Below are 27,952 nucleotides of genomic sequence, written 5' to 3'. Positions count from 1 at the left end.
CACACCGCTCGCCCTTTAACGTATGCGGCCGCCGGCAGGTCGCCGCAGCCCCTGATGATAGGCAAGCCCGCAGTGCACGGTGCGCTCCGCTCGGAAATTCAAAAAAACGAAAGCCGACACGGCGCCCACTAGCCGCCTCCAGCTTGCTGCAGACCGTTGTTTCTTGTATAGCTGAATAATACAGCCTACTCGCACCGATAAATATGTGTACTGCGTCACAAAGAAAGTGTAGCAAAAGGGAACGAGGAAAAGAAATAAAACATGGCGGGTTCAGAGGAAAAGTGGTGTCATTCCAGTGATGATTACAAAATCGAGTCAAATTTGCGAATAACTTTACAGTATGAGCCTAGTTATAAGTGCGACGTAGCACTCACTCTCGCTTGGATGCATACACTAATCTGGTATGCGAAGGGTGTCATAAAGATGTTGTATCATCTAATGAGACAAGATGGCCCAGACCTTTTGTAACTGATACTTGGCGTAGTCGATAATGACAGTGCGACAAAGTTGACGTCCGAACAGGTTCAACTCGCGTTTCATCAAGGGCATCTTGCTGACCTCAGAGGTACCTCAATATAGCTCGGAGAGTTCATACGTGCTACCTGTGCCATGAGTGGAGTATTGTGCTATTGAAAATGATGTCGCTTCGCGATGAAAGGTAGTATGGTGGCGCAGAATGCACAAACCGTGCCGCTGTACCATCAGATTTCCCTCAGTCACTACCAGCCGTAATCAGAGGTCAAACCCGATGGCTAACAGTACCATGCCACCAGGACTAACATCACTGTTGGAAGAATGGGGCCTCTTCCAGGTTGCTGTCATATTCGCCGACTATGGCCATCAGAGACTGTGCAGAACCGAGTTTAATCACTGATCACGATGCGGTGCCATTAGTCAGCACTCCATTCTTCCGACTCACGGCACTATTCCAGATGCAGCCGTTTATGTTGTGGCGTTAACAGTGGCCTAAGCATGGGATGGTAATTCCCCAGTCCGCCTACTGCTGGTCTCTGACCATTGGTACATCTACATCTACATACATACTCCGCAATCCACCATACGGTGCGTGGAGGAGGGTACCGCGTACCACAACTAGCATCTTCTCTCCCTGTTCCACTCCCAATCAGAACGAGGGAGAAACGACTGCTTATATGCCTCTGTACGAAGCTTAATCTCTCTTATCTTATCTTTGTGGTCTTTCCGCGAAATTTAAGTTGGCGGCAGTAAAATTGTACTGCAGTCAGCCTCAAATGCTAGTTCTCTAAATTTCCTCAGTATCGATTCACGAAAAGAACGCCTCCTTTCCTCCAGAGACTCCCACCCGTGTTCCTGAAGCATTTCCGTAACACTCGCGTATGATCAATCCTACCAGTAACAAATCTAGCAGCCCGCCTCTGAATTGCTTCTATTTCCTCCCTCAATCCGACCTGATAGGGATCCCAAACGCTCGAACAGTACTCAAGAATTGGTCGTGTTAGTGTTTTATAAGTGATCTCCTTTAAAGATGAACCACATCTTCCCAAATTTCTACCAATGAACTGAAGACGACTATCCGCCTTCCCCACAACTGACATTACATGCTTGTCCCACTTCATATCGGTCTGCAATGTTACGCCCAAATATTTAATCGGCGTGACTGTGTCAAGCGCTACACTACTAATGGAGTATTCAAACATTACGGGATTCTTTTTCCTATTCATCTGAATTAATTTACATTTATCTCTATTTAGAGTTAGCTGCCATTCTTTATACCAATCACCTGTCCAAGTATCCTCCTACAGTCACTCAACGACGACACCTTCCCGTACACCACAGCATCATCAGCAAACGGCCGCACATTGCTATCCTCCCTATCCAAAAGATCATTTATGTAGATAGGAAACAACAGCGGACCTACCGCACATCCCTGGGGCACTTCAGATGATACCCTCACCTCCGATGAACACTCACCATCGAGGACAACGTACTGGGTTCTATTACTTAAGAATTCTTCGAGACACTCACATATTTGGGAACCAATCCCATATGCTCCTACCTTAGTTAGGAGTCTGCAGTGGGACACCGAGTCAAACGCTTTCCGGAAGTCAAGGAATATGGCATCCGTCTGATACCCTTCATCCATGGTTCGCAAGATATCATGTGAAAAAAGGGCGAGTTGCGTTTCGCAGGAGCAATGCTTTCTAAAGTCGTGCTGATGCATGGACAGCAACTTCTCTGTCTCGAGGAAATTCATTATATTCGAACTGAGAATATGTTCGAGAATCCTGAAATCGAATGTTGCAGTAAGTCTGTTACCTGTTGTCACATGACAGGCCAAGATATCAAGGGGTTATGATGTGCTCGGTGCACAATACGGCTGTACTCCCTCGGATTGGTCAGACGACGTCGGCCGGACGCCTGCCGACGAGTATGTCTGCGCTTACGTTTTCATGTAGCCCACATCTGTCCACTGTCACATCCGTATGCACTACAATTCCGCGTATTGCATATTTTAATTATCCATCGAAATAAATACCCTTTCAATCTCTGTCAAGTGGTTATAACGCTGCCTCACATGAGTATGCAGCATCTTACGTACTCTTCATGTTTTGGGGATTCATACAGCAGTCGGTAAAAACGGAACCATTATGAGATCACTTTTTTGTCTATCTGTCTGTCGGTCTATTACAAGTCATTTTTCTTAGGAACCGGTAGGCGTATCAAGTTGAAATTTCTCCTACGTACTACTGTCTGCGATCCATGGGCAGTGTAAAAACTTTAAACATCTGAGTCAATGCAATCAAAAGATACGGCTGTTTATGTCCATGTTTTGATATTCGCTAATTCACTCACCAAAACTTACAGCATATTTGGGCAAGAAGCAAGGTGTCATAGCGCAGGTAAGGGAAAGAATCCGAAAATTGTGAATTTGTCAATATATCACGGATAAATTTTTTTGTCGTTTTTCATCCAAGAGTCTGTCTCTCAGTCCATCTGTTGAGATCTCTTTCTCGTACGAATGGGTAAACGTTCAAGTTAAGTGCCATATCTTCAACCCCATGGATGCAAGAATCAACATACATCCACAAATTAAGTTCATCAGACAAAATATTAGTCAGCCGATTAAAAGAGCGTACTGGTGGAGTAGTACTGGTACCAAGGGTCATTAGAGTATCTACGATGTTTCGATGCTATATGATAAATACTGCCCACTCTGGACCTCTGTGAATAGCTATACTTTAATTATATGCGCCTAGTACTTGTTAACACTCGGCTAGACGTGAAGTGTCATCATGCTGTCTATGGAATAATATAAAATACGTGGAAAAATAATAGTCGCATCAAGGCACATCACTCTAATATCGTGTATCACTGTCGGTGGCCTTCATAATAGCCTCAGTTCAGCGAGAAAGAGAATCACCAAGTGTCTTCAGGTAGGCCGACCCAGATGAAACGACTGGTTGACCTCTGGATCCCTCGGACATACCAGATTTTTGTTATCCTTCGCTCATTGTTCTCAACAATCACAGGCGTTTTACATAGGATTACGTTCGGGTTATTTAGCAGGGCATTCGGTGAGAGATAAGGTGCTTGAGTGTTCGACAAACAAGAAACGTATGTGTGGAGCCCTGTGAACCAACTGATGTCTCCATGGAAGAGCCGGCTTGAGTGGTCAAGCGGTTCTAGGCGCTACATTCTGCAACCGCGCTACCGCTACGGTCGCAGCTTTGAATCCTGCCTCGGGCATGGATTTATGTGATGTCCTTGGGTTAGTTAGGTTTAATTAGTTCTAAGTTCTAGGGGACTGATGACCTCAGCAGTTAAGTCCCATAGTGCTCAGAGCCATTTTTTCCTAGGAAGAGGGGCGTGTCCACAGCATACACAACATGAAGATGTAGGATAAATATTTAAAGAAAATCCAAGTGACTGCTAACAAGTACCAGATGGTCATAAATAAGGTATAGCTAATCACAGAGGTCCAGGGTCGGCCGTATTTATCATATAACAGTGAAAATTCGTACATATTCTAATGTGTTAATGCGGAACCGACTTTCGCTGAAAAGAAAAAAATAGTTCTAATTATGACCCCAGATGCAAAGAAATATTTCGATATGTAATTAAGAATGGGACGTAGGCGGGAAAGGTCAAACAAGTGAGAAAGGCGCTGTCTTGATTATATTATTAACCACCACTAACACAACTTGTTCAATATTAGCACCGGAGGTGTTGAAGAGATGCTGCATCCCTAGAACGACATGATCAACAGGTGCTCGCACATGTGGTAAGTTTACACTGTTCATTTTTTCCACTATTTCAGACATATTTTCCGCGTTTAACTTACGAAATCGTAAACTAACATCAAACCTTTTCATTAGAGGCGTGTGGATTTCATCTCATTCAAGAGAAAAAAATAAATCATGTATTAAGACAAATTGCATCTGATGATGGAAATGACTGAAATGTATCATGTATTTAATAAGACACGAAAATTTGTGACTGAAGGCATTTTTTAATTAATACATCGAGTGTGCTGAATACGGTCTAGTTCGAAGCTGCAAAATACAGATAAAAATAAGTTATTACTATAATGTTTCTATTGGGCTTTGTTCTGGATCTTAGTTAACACAATAATCATCGTTCGAGCTACAGTTCATTGCATCGTCAGAGTGATTTCCTGTTTTTTATAGTTTTTCCATAGTTTTTAACGAATGTCGACATCATGCGAATGAATTTCCAAGAAATGAATTACTAAATAATGCTGATGAAGGTCTTCAAGAGAAGCAGGTGGTTTCGATAGTATACCACGTTCTTCATATTTTAACATTGCAAGGTCGAAAACATTAAATGGATTCCAGATTTCTGCGAAACTGTGGAACCGGCACAAAGACAGATGCTATAGCAAGCATATACGAAAAAAATACAAATAAAATTCAGTTTTGTCTCTATTGATTATTTATCAGCGGAAAAGGAAATTCACTTTACAAATTAGGGTCGCATCGTGCCGTGTTATCTTAGCCGACGTGCCGTCAACCAGGGAATGCAGCTGCCGTGTTGCGGCTGCACTGTCTGCTACAGCTATGGTAAGGGTGCATTTCTCCATCCGCCTGGCGAGCTACGAATTTGGCAATTATCAACATTAAAAATAAATACTTCCAGTGTTTCTTAGCAGCTAACATTTTCACATAGTGCTTCTTTTGCTGTATTCCTCTAGCATAAAAAAATTTCAGGGCAGATACCGACACGTCAAATAGAACGGTTCGCTTGTGAGTCTAAATAATCAGGAATTTCAATAAAATATCGACTGTTTATTTTCCTTCTCCAGTCACTTAAAGAAACCCATCTAAAAATTTGATTGCCAAAAATTCGTGTATTCACTCTCGAATCTTTATTTAATTTGATCATGAACTATAGTGTGCACGCTGCCTCCAGCGGAAATATTAGTCACTGAGAAGTCAAACTACAATCAGTAATACCCATTTGTAATTTCTTTGCATGCCTCTACAGCTCAAAAGGTAAGTAGCGTTGCAGAGATTTCAAGATTACTTACTGTTTGCCTGATTATGTTCGACGTGATTATTATATTTCTTGTTCTTTTGAATGGAGCTGTCAGGTTAGCCGGCCTGGGTGGACGAGCGGTTCTAGGCGCTACAGTCTGGAACCGCGCGACCGCTACGGTTGCAGGTTCGAATCCTGCCTCGGGCATGGATATGTTCGATGTCCTTAGGTTAGTTAGGTTTACGTAGTTCTAAGTTCTAGGGGACTGATGACCTCAGAAGTTGTCCCATCGTGCTCAGAGCCATTTGTACCATTACCTGTCAGGTTATCCGAATGAGGTACACGTCTTCATAGAACTTTAGCTGCCGACAAGGAAGAACTATTATACGTTCACCGAATCAGGTTATGAAACTTCTAAATTTATAACGTTAAATTCATTCAAATGTTCATATAGGCCCCCATTTCTTTGTTGTGCAATGTAAGAATCTACTACTCGTCAACATGTTTATGAAATCGTTATCAGATAGCGTTATTAATTATTCCTTGGGAAAATTTTTTATGTCACATGCTGTCATATACTTCGTTTGGTTGAGAAAATAAGTAGGAGGTATTCAAGTTTCTGTATAGGATTTATACTCTTCATGTCTACAAAGAATTTTCTGACACCATCGCTAGTGAAATTGTTACAGTGGTGTCTCTTCCGTGCACTTGCGCGACGTGATGTTAGAGTGCGCGGGGTATTTCTTTAGTGGATGTTGTTTCTTATCTTTGCCGTCATTTTAAGTAATTTCTTCGTGCTGTTAATTCTTCTTCTCATTGAGTAATTTTTGCAGGAATTGAGCCAATAGTGAGTTTCGGTCATTCATTAGAGGCTACGCGTTTTTCCTTGCATCGTGTTGGCCCATGCCTACAAATTCATTCAAATATGTAACCGACGCAATGCGTTTCGAATGGAATCACTTCTCGTATTTCATATGCGGATGATATGTTACGAACCTTGCACTACCATATTGTTTTCATAATGGACGTGGACTGTGTCTATGGCTTCCTCATTAGGTTGTAAACTTAATTTTTCCTTACTTGTATTATTGGGACTATGATTTATGATCTTCTCGTCTCACGTGACAGTTTGTATTTATTTTTATTTAACTATTATGCGTGATGTGAAAGATAAGTGACAGCTGTTCAGAACCAATCTATCTTTGCTACACAGATGTCACCTTGCTTCAATTTGTGTGCACTCAACTAGTTACCATTTCTCGCTCATGTCATTTCTATGTTCATTAAGACAAAAGTAAAAATACACACTACTTTCGTTAGGTTTACAAAAAATTTAAAGTGACGTCGTATATTGCTATCCCGATGAAACTTTCATATACACAAAAGTCAAGGAAGAAACGAATGTTTCATATTGTTATTTAACGAAGTCTTTCCCAGTTACTGAGACAGCTGCCCACACAGGAATGTTTGTAATGTGTCATAACTGCTTAAACTGAATACACTGATAAATTCCATATTATCTTTCGGAATATGTTACTATTTATATTCTGCTACAAACACGCTGCTCATCTAAAACAATAACAACTCATATTAAAGATCATTTAAGTAAACAGAAATCTTCTCTGAAGCTTTATACTAATGAAGACTGAATTTTCTTATTTTGAGAAGGCTGAAGCAGCGATCCGTTTTTACTTGCTAAAAACATTCGAAAGCCAAGATCGCATAAATATTTCTTTACCTAAAGGAACCGGTTTCGACAGACTTTGCTGTCATCTTTAGGTCCTAAAAAATCTTTTTCTTGTCAATCTTCTTTATTTTACGTGGGAACTTACGCCAAGTTGTTATGTGGATAAATGTCACATTATAAAATATTTAACATAGTTAAAATACTTAAAAGATATTTAAAAACAAAGCACCTGGTGCAAATAGCCACGTCCATATATATATATATATATATATATATATATATATATATATATATATATATATATATATATATATATATATATCTTTGTCACAGATGTTTGTTACGCCACAAAACACTGTACAAAGCAGCACATCTGTTTATACAGGGTGTTACAAAAAGGTACGGCCAAACTTTCAGGAAACATTCCTCACACACAAAGAAAGAAAATATGTCATGTGGACATGTGTCCGGAAACGCTTACTTTCCATGTTAGAGCTCATTTTATTACTTCTCTTCAAATCACACTAATCATGGAATGGAAACACACAGCAACAGAACGTACCAGCGTGACTTCAAACACTTTCTTACAGGAAATGTTCAAAATGTCCTCCGTTAGCGAGGATACATGCATCCACCCTCCGTCCCATGGAATCCCTAATGTGCTGATGCAGCCCTGGGGAATGGCGTATTGTATCACAGCCGTCCACAATACGAGCACGAAGAGTCTCTACATTTGGTACCGGGGTTGCGTATCAAGAGCTTTCAAATGCCCCCATAAATGAAAGTCAAGAGGGTTGAGGTCACGAGAGCGTTGAGGCCATGGAATTGGTCCGCCTCTACCAATCCATCGGTCACCGAATCTGTTCTTGACAAGCGTACGAACACTTCGACTGAAATGTGCAGGAGCTCCATCGTGCATGAACCACATGTTGTGTCGTACTTATAAAGGCACATGTTCTAGCAGCACAGGTAGAGTATTCCGTATGAAATCATGATAACGTACTCCATTGAGCGTAGGTGGAACGAAACTAAGATGAGCTCAAACATGGAAATTAAGCGTTTCCGGACACATGTCCACATAACATCTTTTCTTTATTTGTGTGTAAGGAATGTTTCCTGAAAGTTTGGCCGTACCTTTTTGTAACACCCTGTATAAGTTGGACATATTCTAAATATTGAAAATCCGTTTTAAATGGCGTGTAAGGTACAACTGACAGGTAGTATTGCAATACTTCTGTGTACTGTATTACTGTGTTTTTGTGATGTAACAAACACCAGCGAGCGATAGGATACTAATGAAGCGTTCACTACAAGTAGCACATTAGGCGCCGTAGACCAGCACACAAAATACGGGTTGCGGTCTATATGCAAGTAAATGCACGTAGACCGAAGGCATCTTTACTAAAAGAACTCAGCACGCCGTTCTTAATTGGGTGACGAAAAAGGGAAACTAGCGTTTGGTATACCATACGGAAGCGTGAAGTGTCACTATAATTATTACGAAATGCACTAAATCGTAAAGTGCAAAGAAACGGCTTGCCCCACACACGTACCTATGAAAATGTGTGGCTGTTGATTCATTGGGATCGTAGTATGGAGGAAGAAGCATGATGAAATTAAAGTAGAAGATCGTCCTGAAATTAGAGCAAAACAATAACCGGAATGAAGGCACATCTCTGCACAACTATAAAATCAAAATCAGTTGCTGCTATCATTAAATGACTTGATACCTCATCAGATGCATTGACCTTGGAATGCTCTTCACAAGACTGTCGATGCATTACTGCTCAAGAGGTGTTCCGAGTCTCGAACCTAGAACTCTCTTCGGCGAAGGTCCTCCTGAGGTCATCCATTGTTTGCGAGGAGGCTTCCTGCGGCGATGTTCACCAATTTGTCAAAGCAAACGCAACTATTTGTAGATGCCGCAGGTGATTCATTTTCGCTGATTCCTGCTTGCTGGGAAAACGTGTTCAAGAAGAGGGCGTAGGGTTCTTATCTCCTTCAACCATGAACCAACCACCGAAATGCCTTCCATTTTTCTGGGCAATACACTGAGTGGTCCTACTCCGATACTGTACACGCCTATATAGTGATGAGAGGTGTCCAGTCTCCACACGTAAGTAATCTAAAACATTTGTGACCCATCTGCCTGCTCAGTCAATGGAATATGTGCAACACTACATCGCCGCCTCCACTCTTCTACGACGATCGTCAGATGTGAGAAAAATCTTGCTACTGTAGTCGAAGAGAGTTTGATCCTACAGATTTAATTTCCGTTCCAGCTGTCCTTCACGTAACAGCTGTCTGAGTGTTTCCTTCGATCTTCACAATGGAAACCTACCGGAAAAATGTAAAATGTACAGGCGGTTACTGTTTGGGCCGACACATCCCTCCGAGTTGCTTTTCAATTGGCAGCACCAACCCGCTACAACTTGTAGTCAGCGGTCATTAGCCGGTGGTGTTCACCGCGAGCATCTACTACAAGGCTGCTCTCTAACGTTTTGTCTGTCGTCATAGCTGCTGACTGTTCGAATGACCTCTACAGGAAAATTCCAAGGCTGATAAATTACGTAAAGTTATCACACGCAAAAGGTCTAAGCTTAAAACTACACTTTGGACAGTGTTCAAAGACTGTTTAGTTCATTATAAATAGATATATGAAGAATAAAATAAATAATTAGTTGCAGCTATTTAATAACGACCATCACACCACTCTAGGCGATGGCCTTTGCTTTTATTGTGATGAAATTCGCGTTCTGGTGTGTAGATCCTGTTACTAGTGTATGACTCTTTCCAGTATATTTCATAGGAACATATTCCAGGAAAGTGTACGGATTTCTTTTCTGTTTTGCTTCTTTTTATCGAGTGCAGCGTCAGAACTGACTCTCTCTTGTTTTCAATATTACTAAGCAAAAGTCTTCCTCATCTAACATCTTCAGTTTTGTTTCCATACTTCTGTACACCTTTCTGGTCAGCGGTTCGGTCTTCGAACAGTTGTGCTGATTAAACGATAGTTTTCGCATTTATCAGTAGTTCCTATGTTCACAGTTGTGTATATAATGTTCTCTCGAAAATATACGTGAATTCTTACACGTTGCATTTACTAAACTGAATAGCCATTTTCTTGTATGGTTCCACAATCATCTCACGAATTTCGAAGTAATGTGACATATTCTGTGTGGTAAGCTCGAACTTACTTGTCGGTTTTTCAGAATGCTGAATCTGGTATTTTGATATTATTTTCTTGTTTCTACACGTTCTTCCATATCTAGTTCTGTACAGTGAGGACCGTAAAATGCACAAAATATTTAGAATTTTAAATTATTTGCAGACAACATCAACCAGGAAATGGATGTAGTACACATCAAGAAGAATTTGCGCTATACTGGGAAGATCGAAAGAGGTTTATTTGGGTGGAACTGTGACACCCAAATTTTGATTCCCTTCAGAGTATATTTGAATTTTTTAGAAGAAGGAAAAGTGAATTTAATAACCATTGATGCTGAGATCATTAAGAGATGGACACGTTTGATAAAGACAAGAATTTGTGCCATAGCGGAAGGAAAATGCTATTGTTTCGTCGTACTCCACAGGAACCGCCTAGGATAGTGAGACTACAGCCTCTGCTTCATTTCGTGCAACAGGTAAGTGGTCCAAATGCTGCACAAAATAATGAATTTTAACGGATCAAGTAGCGACTCATCACTATTTGCATCTTCCATCCGCAAACCTCTCACACAGCTTGGATTGCATAATTACATACAAATTGTATAGGAAGTTGTATCTCCATAGTTACATCGTTCATGTCGTACAATGACAAGCTTACATTCACATAATTCATACCTTCTCTAACAAAAGCTAGCACTAAATGGCTGATATGAGGTCGAGCTACCCAGGTAACAGTGAGAAAAATCTAGGGGCTTCATAATGAGCAATGTATCCGGGTACTGAGAATGACCACTCATTAGACTGAAATTCCTCTACGTTTGAAGTACGAGGGTTTGCTACGCCTGTCCAACGTATCCAGAAACGCATCTGAGGACTTCGCTGTAGATAGGACATTAAACCCACACAGTGAAAGATGGATATATCTGCTACGGATTGGCCGATAGGGACTGCTTTTCGTAGGAACCAACTGTTCTCCTATAAAGAGAGTTTTATGTTTTATCGCCGGAGCCATTTAGAGGGGAGAAAGACGACCATTTCTCGCGATATACGGTTCGGTAAGGTTATAGGGCGAAGTTCTGAGAGATACTGTAAAAATGTTTTACTGGCTCTATCGTATATTACCTCTAGCACCGTCGAGAAGAAGATAAAATAGATTAGAATGCGACGGAGGCGTAAACACGGTCACGTTTCTTTTGTTCCATTGACGACTGACGTAGGAAGACCAACAGCCGGTGTACTGTTAGATGATTTGTGGGTTATATACAATATGTGGCAAACGTATACAAATGTCACCTACTGTTCAATCAAAAGACGGCAATCGAATAGCCAAAAAGCTACCAATACAGCCTTCAGTCACTGAGCAGTCCGCCCACTAAATTTATACACACTCAAGACAGAAGTCGCTCGTACTCTTCGAAGTGCATGGGCTGTAGTTATTGACACACTTAGAATTATTGCCCAGTCACTCCCATATGAGAGTCCTAACACGTACGGTGAGTCTTCACTTCATATAACGTACTTCCATTCCTCCACAGATTAAGAAAGCCGCTTTTCGTAACACTCCTAGTGTCTAAAATATTTTCAATATTTCGCGGCTCTGTCAAGCAACTGTATAAATATTAATTTTAATTTTAATAGCCAACAGCCTCAGTTGCAGTGTTCCAGTACAGCAGTCGTGGCTGCCGCATCGCGGTCGTGAAGTGGAGCCGAGGCAGTTTCAGGTAAGATTTTACAGTCCGACGATAATTTATGGATTTGTAGTTTTAGCTTGACGATGTCCACTATGGACAAACGGTAGTTACTTTTATTCTGAATAAGATTGGGTTATCCCGACTGAAACCTAGGTAAATTCTAGGTAAACGTTGCAACTGAGGGTGTTGGTTACTAAAATTAAAATTAATACTCCTAATGTCGTTGCCTTTGGGTTCTGGGTAGAAACAAAGGGATAAATCGGGTCCCGTTTGTCTCTGACCTTTCTTGGACTACGTAGGATTATTCAAAGTCTGAGAACATCTGGAAACTTCACTCTTCAAATCATCAAGAGCAAATGGTAAATAACTGTTTCCTTACAACCGCATTTCATCTTCAAACAATCTTCAGAGACAAATATTTAAAAAACTCAAATATTTCAATTTCTTTTTATTATTTTAATCGGTATATTAACCTTTTTTGTGACAGTATAGTACCCATGGTCTCGGAGTAGCGTCTGTGATTAAATATCAGTACGTCCTGCCGGCCGGGGTGGCCGAACAGTTCTAGGTGCTACAGTCTGGAACCGTGCGACCGCTACGGTCGCAGGTTCGAATCCTGCCTTGGGCATGGATGTGTGTGATGTCCTTAGGTTAGTTAGGTTTAAGTAGTTCTAAGCTATAGGGGACTTATGACCTCAGCAGTTGAGACCCATAGTGCTCAGAGCCATTTGAACCAGTACGTCCTCTGTCCCAGTTTCGAACCTAGCCACTGTTTAAGTTTTGAATAAAAATCATCTTCAACTGCGGTTATGGAATTTCGGCACAAGAAGCCACTGTTATCCAGCCAACGGCCTCGTCAAAGAGCTCTTCAGAGCAATCCCTTGCCCTTGAGGTGGGAAACTGCCTCTGAAAGGTGGAAGAATCAGTAGTGATTAATGGCATGAGGATGCAGAAAGGGAAATCACTGCATTAAAAACTCATAACGTGCATCCACAGTTCATTGGACTGTAATTGAAAACGTGTCATGATGATCTCTTCAGTAGCAGAAGATTCCGGACTAGTCCTCCATTCGGATCTCCGGGAGGGGCCTGCCAAAGAGGAGGTGACCATCACAAAAAATGTTAAAGAACCAACGAAAGGGTAATGTTCTACGAGTCGGAGCGTGGAATGTCAGAAGTTTGGACGTGATGGGGAAACTTCAAAATCTGTAAAAGGAAATGCTAATCTAGAAATGCTGAATCTAGATGCACATACTGCACTCATTGACGTTATATTCACATTCAACATTAGTGTCAGGAAAAGAGGTATCCCACATACTGCCGACAGCACATCTGATTACTGTTTACGAAATCAACCAGTGATGAGCTAGATGTTTGCATACATGATAGTTCAGTACGACTTCCGTGACTAGTATCCTACGATTATACACATTGTGTATGGTATGTTGCAGTGAGTATAAGTGACAGTCACGACAGTTTGATGCTCTTTTGTTTTACAGAAGGTGCTAGATTTTAGCGAAAAGGTGCAGTGGACGTCGGGAATCAAACTCGGCTACAAATAGCGGCGAGACACCAACAACAGCTCACTTTTCGGTTGGCGTTCAGGCAGCGAGAACACGTAACAGCAAAACTCGCAGCACCTGAAGAAGACGGCTGGGTCGGCCGTCGAAATATTGTGCAGAACATGGAAACAACAACTCGGCTGCACTCCCAGAAGCTCACTATTAATCAATCATGCCGAGAAAACCTGAGAGATTGCAGACTATATCAACCTTGGCTCATCAATTACTTTTCGCATTTTACTCACAGGCAGTTTACTAACTACAACAATGTGAACTTCCAGATCTTTTGCTGGCATTATTCTACACGATACTAAGGGACACATCTTTCCCCTTGTGCTACTCAGCTACGGAACATGGATATCTTGTGCGGTATAACTGTAGCCACGTCAAGCAAGTTTACATATCACTCAGTGAATCATGCAGCATTATCACAGGCTGTTCGAGACCAACACCGACTGATAAGCTATACTGACTAGCCGGTACCGCTCCCCCCAAGCGTCATGAACGAAGTGACAGGCAAAGAGGAAAAATACGTAACAGTTTACAAGCTCATCTCTGCCCGTTTTTAACTCCCGACACAAACAGGGTGTGTTATAAGTTTAACGTGTGTGTCTGTGCATCTGTCTGTGGCTTGTTAGCTCCCAAACGAAAGGACCGATTTTAATACAGTGTCATTTTTTTGATAGCGTGTTTAATCAGAATGATTCTTATCTATGTACCCCTGAAGATTGTTCAGCCGTTTGAATTCCACCAGCTAAATTAAGTAAAAATGTTTTCTGCCAGCGTGCTCTCTTGATATACACTACGTAATACATACTATAGACATCAAGTTACGTAGTACCACACCGTAGAGCTCAAAAAAATCTAAATAAAAGTATATGTGCACATTTATTTTTATCTTTTACGGTGGACCAACAATGATGATTTCTGTCTTTTGAAGTCCTCCGTTCCCAGCACCTACAAAGTAGAAAAAAGGTGATTATAGCTGAACTGTAAAAGATAAAAATATGCTCTCGCGGAATTTATTGTGGGTTCTTTTTGAGGTCTACACTCCAGAAGTAAATCAAATGATTTTGCTGTCATAGTTAAGTTAGCCTATCGCAAGAGAGCGCAATGGCAGTCCACTTTTTCCGACTTTATTTATTGTTACCGTCACTGCTTATAACTTATGATGCCTAAATTAGCTAAATACATATATTAAAACACAGTGGATGATTATATCTGTGCATTTAAAAAAAATAAACACGTAAATCGCATAAGTGAAAAGAAATCTCATGTAACAGTTTCGATTTCGTGCCGCAAATTCGGGGATAGAGTAACGCCGACCGGAGTGGCCGAGCGGTTCTGGGCGCCACACATTGGAACCGCGCGATCGCTGCGGTCGCCGGTTCGAATCCTGCCACCGACATGGATGTGTGTGGTGTCCTTGAGTTAGTTAGCTTTAAGTAGTTCTAAGTTCTAGGGGACTGATGACCTCAGAAGTTAAGTCCCATAGTGTTCAGAGCCATTTGAACCATTTTTGAAAGAGTACCTGTTGAATAGCGCCTACATGTAAAATGTGAAGTTTGAAAAGCATGATACAAAATTTAAATTAACAGTTGAGAAAAATCCTGAACACCAAAACCTGTAAAAAGTAAAAGAGAAAAAATGTGTTTCCCTTTTAAGTTTAATATAAATAGTAATATTTCGATCAAACCGTCATCGCGTCGCGAGATCTCTAAGCACTTACAGAAAGTAAATTAACAGCAGATATACTTTATAAAACAGCATACTTTCATTATTTCTGGGTATAAGCTTCTTCTATTTGGTGTAAACTCTTTCAGGCCTGTGCGTGCCGCATCTACACCTCAAAGTAGGTAGGGACGCCTAAATTAGTTGTTACATAAATTTTGGAAATCAAGCCGTCTTTAATTAACCTAACATTGTTAAAGAATAGAGTTACCTGTTTACATTCATCCACTGTCCGTTGTTATGTACTGCGATTCATGTTTCTGACGCGATTAAGTAAATAAAGAGTGTGATATGGTTCTGTTGCATACCAGCGTTGTACAAGACAGCAAACCGTTAAAATTTTCCAAGTCTCAGAACGAAGCTATCTCGTTGATATTGCAGCAGTGTCGACACAAGAATGGCGCGAAGAGTAACATTTCACCACCTAGTGTGGGTCAGGGGAAAACACAACATTGGCGCTTCTGGCGAGGCAGATAACGGACCTCGGCACAAATGTAGTGGGGCAGACCATCTGGACAGGATCAGGACAGCGTCGCTACATGTTGCAAGGAACGCCACTGGTAATGCAACAAAGAGTACCAAGAGTTCTTAAGAATGAGTCATACACTGTAACAAACTCGTTAAGCAAGCACGGCTCAGTTACAACCGCTGATATCTTCGTAATAGCAAGAACTATGCGATCATGACAAGTAACATCGGGTAAACATCAGCCACTACTTCGCTCCATAAACACCCCAGCATCTTAGCTCGTAAAGCCGGATCGATCGTGTACATGAAGTTCACACTTGACTCCCTGACTACGGTGAAGTGACGTCTGGCACAACTCTGTTGTAGACGTCCTGGACGCTAATGAACAAGAACAGGTGCTAATCGGGAACATACCTACCCCGCCATAATCACCAGCATCGAGTTCAACAGCACAGTCCGCCGCTGTCGCAAGTGGGTAGATCCGCGGGTCTTCCATATGATTCCTTTTCAGGACACGAGCGTTCCTGATACGTCGGTGGTCTGATCAGGGCCTATCTGACGGCAGGCCAAGATCGTCGTATTAAACGGCTACACGGCAACCGTCATTGCGGTTCAACAGATGAAGAAGAACGGCGGTGAGCGGGAATGGACAGAACACTTCCCAGATTGGCGAGTGTTGAAAGCCCAACACATTCGCCACCGTACGGCAAGCGCCGGAATCACCGAGGGCGGCAGCAGCCATAGCAGAAGCCGGCCAGCAACGGTGCGTGCAGTGTCAGCTACCCTGAGACAACTGAAGGTCGCTTACTACGCGAATCCTCGAAGGTTCAGAATGGTTCAAATGGCTCTGAGCACTATGGGACTTAACATCTGATATCACCAGTCCCCTAGACTTAGAACTACTTAAACCTATTGTATGTTAACCGGAGACCTAGAAACGACGGAGAGGCTCCGTCCCCGCCGCCGCCGCAGAGGTCCACAACCCCACGACGACTACCGCAGTCCACTTTACCCCTCCGCCGCCCCACTCCGAATCCAGGGTTAGCGGTTCGGCCCCCGGTGGACCCCCCAGGGAATGTCTCACACCAAACGAGTGTAACTCCTATGTTTGCGTGGTAGAGTAATGGTGGTGTACGCGTACGTGGAGAACTTGTTTGCGCAGCAATCGCCGACATAGTGTAACTGAGGCAGAATAAAGGGAATCAACCCACATTCGCCGAGGCAGATGGAAAACCGCCTAAAAACCATCCACTGACTAGCCTGTTCACCGGACCTCGACACAAATCCGCCGGGCGGATTCGTGCCGGGGACCAGGCGCTCCTTCCCTCCCGGAAAGTCCTGCGTTAGACCGCACGGCCAACCGGGCGGGCACTACCTAAACCTAACTAACCTAAGGACATCACACACATCCATGCCCGAGGCAGGATTGGAACCTGCAACCGTAGCAGCAGCGCGGTTCCGGACTGAAGCGCCTAGAACCGCTCGGCCACAACAGCTGGCGAATCCTCGACGAGCATCGACAGCTCTTGTCAACAGCGAATCAAGACACTGATTGTAGCTTATGGAAATAAATAATTAATTCTGAAGCTTCTTTCACTGCCTATACCAACGGCAACAGATCGGCACCATCCTTGAGGCAACCTGGGTAGGAGCGAACTGGGAGAGTGCCTCCTGACAAAGAATCATCTCTACTTCCGCCCTCCCAAGAGAACCCTCTTGCAGTTCTGCACGCACGGACGGCAGTAATCCCTGTCGAATTTGGAACTGTTTGACATAGTGCGACACTTGTTCCAGTCCCTGCCTCTAACGATCACTGTTTTCACGCCTTGTTACATGGCCGAACCATTCCTTGCATACGCATATGACAGTTCACGTTCATACTGCAACCAACCAGGCAAGTTCATTCGCGGATAGATCACGAGTATCTCCAAACACAGTGGCTTCCTTCCGCCCTTCTGTCCAAATTTACTGCGCTGATTCCACACAAACGACGGTTACCCACATTACTTCACAGGAGTGACTTACATCGGCAGTGGATGGTCACGTGACCTCCTGCCAACATTTTTGCACCGTCTGCAGCTCTACAGAGCGATCAGTGTGCTCTTTTAAGGGGGCGACTATTGTTTTGAACAGTGTGCTTACGAAGATCCTCGTTTGATAATCCGAACCGCTCAACCGACAGACGGGAACTTTAGTGATTGCGCAATGCTTAGTAGTGAAGATTATACACCATTAGCATCAGTGTACATAATCGTAATGACGTTCCTGCAGATCTACTGCGTGTCTGGCGTCCTTGATATCACGAAGTGTCACACGTATAGTATCAGGTGTTTATAATTAATAAAGTATAGATGCTTAAGGAGGCCCAGTGTGCGCGGTAGTTATCGTATGTCAGAAAAACGTGGCTGATATGCTAATGTGTCATGTGGAACTGATATTACTGAAAAAAAAATTAGTTCCAATTTAATCATCAGGTGCAAATCTGGTGCTGTACAGCCTCTCGTCAATGTCTCTGGGGCTTATACTGAATAAATTGCGTAAGCAGCAGTTGATAATAATAAAATCAACATTATGCCTTCCTCACCTGTCTGACCTTTTCTGCCTACATCGGATTCCTAATCCATTATGTATGGAAACATTTCTATATGTCTTTCTTACATTCACAGAGACAGATCTGCACCTAATGGCCTAACCTGGATATAATTTTTTCCCAGCGTAAAACTGTTCTGTATTAATGCATCAGAATATCAACCAATTTTCGCTGCCATACAATAATTCAGCACACACAGAACCTCTGTGAGTAGCTGCACTTTACTTATAATCACCTGGTAGCAGTGGTGGTGACAGAGCCAGCGGTGCTGTGGCAAAAGAGGAACAGGTGAGGTGTTGTCGTGCCAAGCAAGGTCTAGAGGCCGTGCCAGTAGTCACCAGAGAACTGCCTACTACTAATTGAGCGGCTCGTTCGGGCCATTCGTTACTTTTCTACGCCGAACTTACAAAATATTATAGTTCTATTCAGTCAGTTGTCCATACAAAAATAATTTTCATAAACTGATTTCCCAGGCGTCGTGCGATGGCGATGTTACACGCACCTACCATGAACACTGCTAATCGTCACGGTATTTCATATATGCTAGGCTTCCAAGTCCCAAATCATCTTTGACGGAGCCGAGTAGTTCTCCAGTCTCGGAAGGAGGACGAAACACATTCTTAAAGTTACAACTTCTCAAAAGACTTATAATCTTGAATGATATGGCCCTCACATAAGGAATAAAGCCCACAGATCTATGCTCCTCTTCATACACCTCCGGTGAATATCCGTTCACCTTCCAAGATTAGGGCACCACTCAGCTTTGTGAAAGATGATTTGTGGCTTAGGAAACCTGGCAAATGAAAGGATCGTGTCAATGTGGGGGAGACCCATATCGACCGTTCGATTTGCACACTTCAGGAAACGCACACGGAACATCGCCGTCACACGAACCTGCAACAGCCTTAAAAACCGGCTGTAACAGAATATTACTTAATTGAGGGCCATGGGATGAAGACTGACGACACTGTGGTAGTTGCCAGTACTTCCGGATTTTGGAATAGTTTTTATAAAGAGGCAAGTGAATTTAAGTGAGCAGGCAATTTTATTAATAAAGGCAATAGTTTTCCTCTTAGCAGGACGTGAAACACTGTACTATCCCGTATCAAAGCACAACGTTCTTCGGTGGGGCCAGCCTGACTGTTTGTAAATGGTCTTCGAATGCGATGTATCTTTGCCGCCGGTGTTCTACTAAGGGCAGCGGCACCAGTCCAGACTCCGAGGACAGCAACAGTGTTGGCCGGCGCAGGACTATATAGGACGACAATCTGCAGCCTCGGCAACATTTTACAGCGGCACTCAGCAGCAGCAGCAGCAGCAGCAGAAGCAGCAACAGCGTTCTCTTGAAGATGGCGGACTGGTGATTGATTGATTGTTTAGCAGATGACACAAAGCGTTGGGGACTGAATTTAGCCATCACGAACATGAAGTTTTCAGAATTCAGAGAATTCTGGTCGATACAGAAGTAGGGCAAATTGTGGCTAGAGTCTCTTGCTACAAAGATGGCAAGATTATTTAGAGACGTGGTTTTGGCGACTTGAGTATCTCACGGGTAGGACATCTGAGTTAGAGACACAAAGAGAGGTAGGAAAAACATTGCCTGGCGATTCGTAGCGAAGTGTTGGGACTAACTATAAGAAGGATGATATCGTCTTGTAGGTGTAGGTGTAGGAAATATGCAGCAGTCCTCAGAATTTAGAAGGCCTAAGTCAGTTCAAACAGAAAGAAGAAGTTGTTAAGCCTTTCGTGGCCACCTGTTGACAAACTGCCTATTGGCTTCTGTCACTGGTTCTACGGTCGACGTTCATCTAGTGATTTTACTGACGTTTCGCCAGCACGAGTGGCTGGCATTGTCAAAACTTCACCCTCCATTGCCGGTGGTGGGAATTGAGTACCAGGTCATCAGCATTGTGAACTCTATTGGAGGGTTGGCTCAGGTGACTGACAGCATAGGGGAGTTACGCAAGAATCTTACAAAAGAGGATCAGATACTGATAGTGGGTGGAGCAGAGAATAGTCTTGATTTGGACTGTTTCAGCGTCATGGTCGGCCCCATCTTAATGCAGCTGTAAGGCGTGTTAACATGGGGCTGGAGAGGGCACTGACCACATAGGGCATGGGTCAAATTGCAGTGGTGCTAGCTGAGTCTATCAGTAGATCAAGTTTCACTAGGCACGGCCTGCGCCTCAATAGGTATGGGAAGGGGAGGCTGGCAAAGCTTACAGGTGAAAGTGTAGTGGGTGGTGGTGGGATCACTCATGAAAACATTCCTATAGTAGTTGGTGTTAGAGCTACAACATTTTAGATTGAAGTCAGCTAATAGGGGTACCTGCTTAATGGAAGTTCCTCTAACTAAGGAATCGTGGTCAGGGAACGTGAAGTTTCCAAGTAGAGAAAGAATTGGCACATTTCGTCAAAATATAAGAGGTATTAAAGTTAGTGAATCGCTTATGGATGTTCACTCTGAGGTTAATGGTATATCGAAACACCAGCTAAATAATTTGACAATTTAGAGGATTTCTTCACCAGGATACAGATTAGCTGGCTGTTTTTCAAGGAGTTCCTTGCGGAGTGGGGAAGTGGCCATGTACGTAAACAGCAGTATTCCGTTTGAGTCCATAGACGTATCACGGCACAACACTGAACAGATATTTGAATGTTGTGCAGTAGCAGTTGAATTTAGTGAAACTAAACTTATAATTGTTGTTTATAGGTCCCCTAATTCTGGCTTCAGAGAATTTCTGCTCAAGTTAGAAGCGGTTCTTCGTTCAATCTCTCTGAAGTACCAAAATTTAGTTATACTTGGTTACTCCAATATTAATTTTGTATATGACTGTGCAAGAAAAAGGATGTTGGTAGATCACCTAAACTCATATGATCTGATGCAGACTGTGTTTCTCCCAACTGGGGTGCAGGGGAACAGCAGCACCGCAACAGACACTATTTTTATTCATTACTAGATGGGCGTTCTGTTCGTAAAAGGGTGAATGGCCTTCCAGGCCATGATACACAAATGTTAACACTAAAAGATTTTCTTGCTCAAACAAATATCACATATAATTACAAACTAAGTAGGAAAACCAATCCAACGGCAATAGAGAGTTTTTTAAACCTCGTTAAGGAACAAGAGTGCCTGGATGTTAATAGTGCCCATAACATAGATAACAAATGTAATGCTTTCCTTAACACATTTCTAATGCTCTTTGAAAGTTGCTCTCCCGTTCTAAACGGGGTACTAGCTGTAAAATGCAGCCTGGGTGGCTGACTAGTGTGATAAGGATATCATGTAGAACAAAGCTGGAACTACATCAAAATGTTAGAAGTAATCACAACCAAGCTACAGTAGCCCATAACAAACAGTATTGTAAGGTACTTAAAAATGTTATTAGGAAGCAAATAGTATGTGGTACACAAATAGAATAGCTAATTCACAGCATAAAATTAAAACGATATGGCCTGTTGTGAAGTGTCTGGTCAGCAGCACAACCTCTACAGTATAAAGTCAATTCGTAGTGAAATAAATTCTCTTACTGACAACTCAGTCATATGTACAGGATTTAACAATCATTTTCTCAGCATTGCTGGTGTATTAAATATAAATTTAGTTTCTACAGGGAATCATATAACGCTCTTGGCAAATGCGTTTCCGAGACTGATGTCTGAAATACTCTTGTGTGATACAGACAAGAGGGAGATTGAGTCAATAATTAAATCACTGAAGACTAAGGACTCTCATTGGTAAGATGAAGTGCCTAGCAGAATTTTAAAGTACTGTGCTGCACATGTTAGCCCTGTACTTAGCCATATTTGTAATTTTCCCTTTAAGAAAGGTCAGTTTCCTGAACGGTTAAAGTACTCAGTAGTAAAGCCTCTTTATAAAAAGGGAGAAAGGGATAATGTAGACAATTTTAGACCTATCTCTAAGCCATCGGTGATTGCTAAAGTTATTGAAAAGGCTGTGTATATAAGGATAATTGATACTTTCATATCATATAATTTGCTATCAAATGTACAGTTCGGCTTTAGAAGTCGTTTAACAACTGAAAATGCTATATTCACTTTTCTGTGTGAGGTACTAGATGGATTAAACAAAAGGTTTCGAACGCTAGGCATGTTTTTTGATTTAACTAAGGCGTTTGATTGTCCTGATTACGAAATATTGCTTCAGACGTTGGACCATTGCGGAATATGGTGAGCAGCTCACAATTGGTTCACCTTTTACTTTAACAATAGGCGGTAAAAGGTATTTGTTCACAGTGTTGAAAATGGCTGTTATGAGGGGCCTGAGTGCGCTACGGTCAAAGAGGTGTGTGTGGGGGAAATGTGCCATGGTTCAGTGTTGGTAACACTCCTGTTCCTTATTTATATAAATGATATGCCCTCTAGTATTAGGGGTAATTCTAAAATATTTCTGTTTGCTGATGACACTAGCTTGGAAGGAAAGAATGTTGTGTGCAACAATGGCTCGGTTTCAAATAGTGCAGTTCAAGACATACATTCATGGCTTGTAGGAAATAAACTATAGCTAAATCGCAGTAAGACTCAATTTTTAGTTTCTAACACATAATTCAGAAAAAAACCAACGCATATGTTTAGTGAAATTGAACAGTTCAAATTTTTACGTGTTCGGATAGATAGTAAGCTGTCGTGGAAAGCTCACGTTCAAGATCTTTTTCAAAGACTTAATGCTATCATTCTAACTATTCCAGTTGTATCTAAAGTAAGTGATTAAGTGATCGTTCGACACGAAAATTAGTCTACTTTGCTTATATTCATTCGCTTATGTCGTATGGTATTATGTTTTGGGTAACTCTTCCCATTCTAAAAGGATATTTTTGGCTTGTAATCTGGCCGTTCGTGCAATAAGTGGTGTCCGTTCGCGAACCTTTTGTCGATCCCTATCCACTAGTCTGGGTAATTTGACATTGGCCTCTCAATATATATATTCTTTACTTTCTTTTCTTGTTACAAATATCAGCTTATTGCAAAGAATTAGCAGCTTTCACTCAATTAATACCCGGAAGAAATTCAATCCGCATTTGGATCGGACTTCCTTAACTCTTGTGAAGAAAGGTGTGCAGTATACTGCTATATCCATTTTCACTAAGCTACCACAAGAATTCAAAAATCTTAGCAGTAATCCACACCGTTTCAAATCTAAACTGAAGAGTTTCCTCATGGACGACTTCTGCTATTCTGTTGAGAAGTTCCTTGAAAAATTAAGCTGATTCGCTTGCTGATGCGTTTACTTAAGCTTAGGATTCATAAACATTTTATTTTTATCTGTTATTAATTTTGTGTTGTAATTTCGTGTACTGACACGTTCCAAGACCTCGGAGATTTACTCCTCAATTTGGCCCTGCGGAACTAGAAGTGTAAATAAAATAAATAAAGTCGAGAATGAGGATAGCTAGCTTGAAACACGTGATCAGAGGGATTTCGGGATCGAAAATCTATTTGAATAAGTAAATATGAAGCGAGAACGCTTTAAAGGAAGTTATTCCCTCTTAGGAAGAGGTAACTTTAACAACCGTGAAGTACAACAAGAGGCGGGAAGCAATTTTCCGCTGAGGTCGATAGTCCAGCGAGGATGGAAGGAAATAAATAGTTCAGTACTAGGCATAGGCAAAAGCACTGGGAGTAAGAAGGCAGAGGCGGGAACATGAGACGTTGTCATGCTGAAGATAAGCAACCGATGCTGTGACAAAATCAGCAATAATGCGTTCAATAATGGGATACAGACATTAAGAGAAGTGGTACAATCAGTCCTGTGCGAAGGAAATCAACTGACGTGTAATCAAGTGAAATTGACTGCCCAAAGTATGGGAAATGTGAGTATTCGAGATCGACAGGAAGTATTAGAGGTGGAAGTGAAAGTGGAGGTGCATGTTGTAATAATGAAATTGTTAGCTCGAAATGGTTAGAACGCTGTATCTTGGTTGAAAGAATTCCCCAAGTGTATGGCAGACAGCGAAAGTGGGAAATACTATGAGGAGTTCCTACCTGATATCACGAATAGAGAGGAAGAAAGATGGCATTGTTCATCGAAACATGGTAAATTGAAAGAGATTATCTGATTTGCAGAATATGCACATCGACTCGAAAATCATACTGCAACAAGATGGTAGCCTTCAATGAAAATATAAACGTATCAGAAGATGAGAAAAACCGTAAATATATTAATACGTAGTAGCAGCTGAAGTGCATAGCAATGGTAGCGATTCAACACAGAGCCACGTGGGAAATGCATCCAATGTAGTGAGACAGTATGAGCTGGAGTTGTAAAGGATTTCGATCATCAGAGATTAACACACAAAAATGAGAAGGAAGAGGAAATATAGGATTCTGATGGAAATATATTAGATGGCCCAGAAGGTGTCAAAGAGATTTGTAGGTTGACAGAGGAATTTCTTGCATAAAGTGGAGCAAAAGGAAATAAGATAGAGCTCAATGCCGAAGAGGATTCAGGTGCGATTGGTAGTGGCGGTGAATTTATTTGCCTGATAAAGGAATGGAGGGAATCATAACTAACCTGCATGTATCAGAAGAAAATGAGATAGCGTCCAGCTTTTTACCGGAGCACTACAGGCAGGTTCCATTAGCTACAGAGTGATGAAAGTATAAGTCGTTCCTTTTTGTGGGAAAATGTTACCACTAAACAGTACTCCTTTTTGTATTAAATACTTTCGTCTCTGCATTTATTAGACCGTTAGATATAATAAATAGTAGGCAGAAAAGTAAATTTGCAAATATCGGCGTATGTTGGTGATATTATGGTCGCAACAACAATGAGGAAGGGACCTTTATTATTACTAGATATGGTGTTCAAAGCTATTATTGCAGGAGAGAAAACTCAAGAAATGTGACTTTTTAGAAATGACATTAAATTCGAGGAAACACAGTTACCTCAGCATACACTAAAAAATATCCTGTGAAAATAAACGCAATAAAAAGTTTTGCAAGAAGAAAAACGTGTAAACAAGTAACAGTCCTTTTGGGCACGTGTTGATTCAACCGCAAGTATGTCAATGACTAGTCGTTCAATGATCTGAACCTGAATAATTTACACAAGAAGAACAGCACAATCGTGTAGAACAGGGAATGCGAAGCAGTGTCTAAACAGCTGAAAGAGAATTTATCTAGGAACATAAAAGGTTTTCATTTGAATTTAAGGCAACGATTTCACATAGCGCTGACTATGGATTAGGATTTTCAGTATTCCAGAAGACAGCAAGAGATTGAAGGATCTTGAGAAAGCCACTATGTTTTGCTAGTCGAACCCTAAGTACGTTCGAGAAGAACAGCACGGTGACATAAAAGGAGGCACTAGCCATAGTCTGAAGTTTCTGCAAGTTCAGAAAAAAATTTATGGTGTAATGAAAGAATTATCCATACAGACCACAGAGCGCTGACATTCCTCCAAGACTGTTGGTTGCTGCATAATAGATTGAATCACTGGGCGCTATATTTCTAGCAATTTGCTACCGACATCAGCTAAATCAAAGGTACTGAAAACCTTGTACCAGAAACTTTATCAAAATTCACAGAAAGTGTGGAAGTTCCTAATAAAATAAAATGGAGGGATATTATGAGTGAGGTACTTCCTAACAGTTTAAGGAAAAGACAGAATTTAAAAAATCTGTCGTAATATGAGACGACATCAAAATGATGACGAGGACCCCAAATCAGTAAACGATATGCTGAGACTGATGCTGTTAATTGAAGATCATCTTATATTATTTACAAAGGAGGAGGACAAGTACTGAAGGTAAATGGAGATTGTGTTGGCCATTTGAGTGCATTAATGAAGTACTAAACTATTTACATTTAGCATACGGCCATTGTGGAGCAAAGAACCGTGCTGAGAAAATCTTTGAATGTACCATTTATAATAATTTGATTTGGAGGATAGCGCAGAGGGCTAAATCCGGCGATATTTGTAAGAAAGAAAAAGTGTGAAATGCTATTAGTAGGGGGCCAATGCAATCCATAAAACCTGAGGATGTAATAGATGTAGTCACGTTGCATGTTTCTGGTCCATTATCAAAGACCTGGGAAATTTCACATATATTGGTGGAGCCTTTCTACAAGTTCATAAAATTATAACCGTTGAGAAAAGCTACAGCCAACGCTGTGTGTAACCAGACGGTTCTAGATGATTTCGTAAATCAGGGCAAGCCGAACAGAGTACTGCCAGGTAATGGTACTCAGTCTTAATCGAAGAGATGGAAAGATTGAATGGCTAAAAACCAAGTGCTGAGTAACCGAGCAGATAGCTTTCTGCGCGAAATACGATATTTATGTTGTACCTATTGTCCTGATAGGTCTTTGGGCTATACGTGGAAGTGTTTGAAAAGACAATGGATGAATTCAGTCACGACAGTATTGTTTTTTTTTTTTCAGAAGAAATCTTAGAAGAGAACAAAATATTGACTAGAAGAACAATCAGAATTTCCTCTGAAGAATGAAAGTAGTATTAATGACAAAAAGAAACAGCTTAAAAGCAAGATGCAGAGACAAGAGCTGAAGCTATGATTCGTTATCTTAAAAAATATACACACTAAAATACTTTCCTAAACCTACAGGAAAGAATATTACATTTAATGATACGTGAAAAGTCAAGAGCCTAAGCTTCTAAGGAAATCTTAACCAAAAGTAAAAAGTTTGTGTCCATGTTTACAGACTACCATTAACATGAAAGATGAGGAATAAGTTAGCAGAGACTCACATCACACTATAATGATCAAATGTATGTGAAGGAAAGGTAATGAGCAATGGACGCCGTAAGTTACATCGTTCACCTGGACAATCGCATCAACTGCTTAAAATTCTCTTGTACAGTCTAAATGAGGATGGAAAAGTAAAGTAGTTGTTGTTACGTTTAAAGGTGTTACAATGTTTATTTATTATAAAGTGACTGTCATGCACATCTGACTGTTCTTATAATCCAAGGTGTGGAAAAACAGAGTGATGAATTTGTGTCTATGACGCTAATATTTGGTGTGGCCATTTCACCTGGAAGGTAAATCGTCTTGTAAAATTATGAGGAAACGCACGCAAGGTTTCCCATACTTTATATATTGATGGAAATATTGGACGTAAGCAAAATAGTGGTAGCGGCCAGAATGGCTCGTTGCATTCGTATCCATAAATACTGAGATGTGAAAAACCAACCATAAACCACAAAATTACATCTACAGCATTACAAATCGTCTTGCACACAAGTCAAGAGGATTTATGTAAATGCAAGCAAATTAAAATTGTGGAGATTACAGTCAGAGATTTTGATTCAAATAGTGTATTTGTTTTCAGATCCGCCAGATAAGCCAAGGGGGCTAATGCGCTGCTTCCTGGACGCGGGTTGGCGACGCGGCCCTGGATCGAATCCACCTGGCGGATTAACGACGAGGGTCGGATGTGTTTTTTAGGCGTTTTTCCACATCCCACCAGGTGAATATCTGGCTGGTCCCCACGTCCCGATCAGTTACATGACTCGCAGACAACTGAATACGTTCACACTATTCCATGGATTACACTAGACAAAGACAGCTGGGGTACACAAATTCCGTCCCGGGGGGAAG

The sequence above is a fragment of the Schistocerca americana genome, chromosome 2 (assembly GCF_021461395.2).
Source record: "Schistocerca americana isolate TAMUIC-IGC-003095 chromosome 2, iqSchAmer2.1, whole genome shotgun sequence".
NCBI lineage: Eukaryota > Metazoa > Arthropoda > Insecta > Orthoptera > Acrididae > Schistocerca > Schistocerca americana.
Note: the sequence above shows the minus strand (reverse complement) of the source record.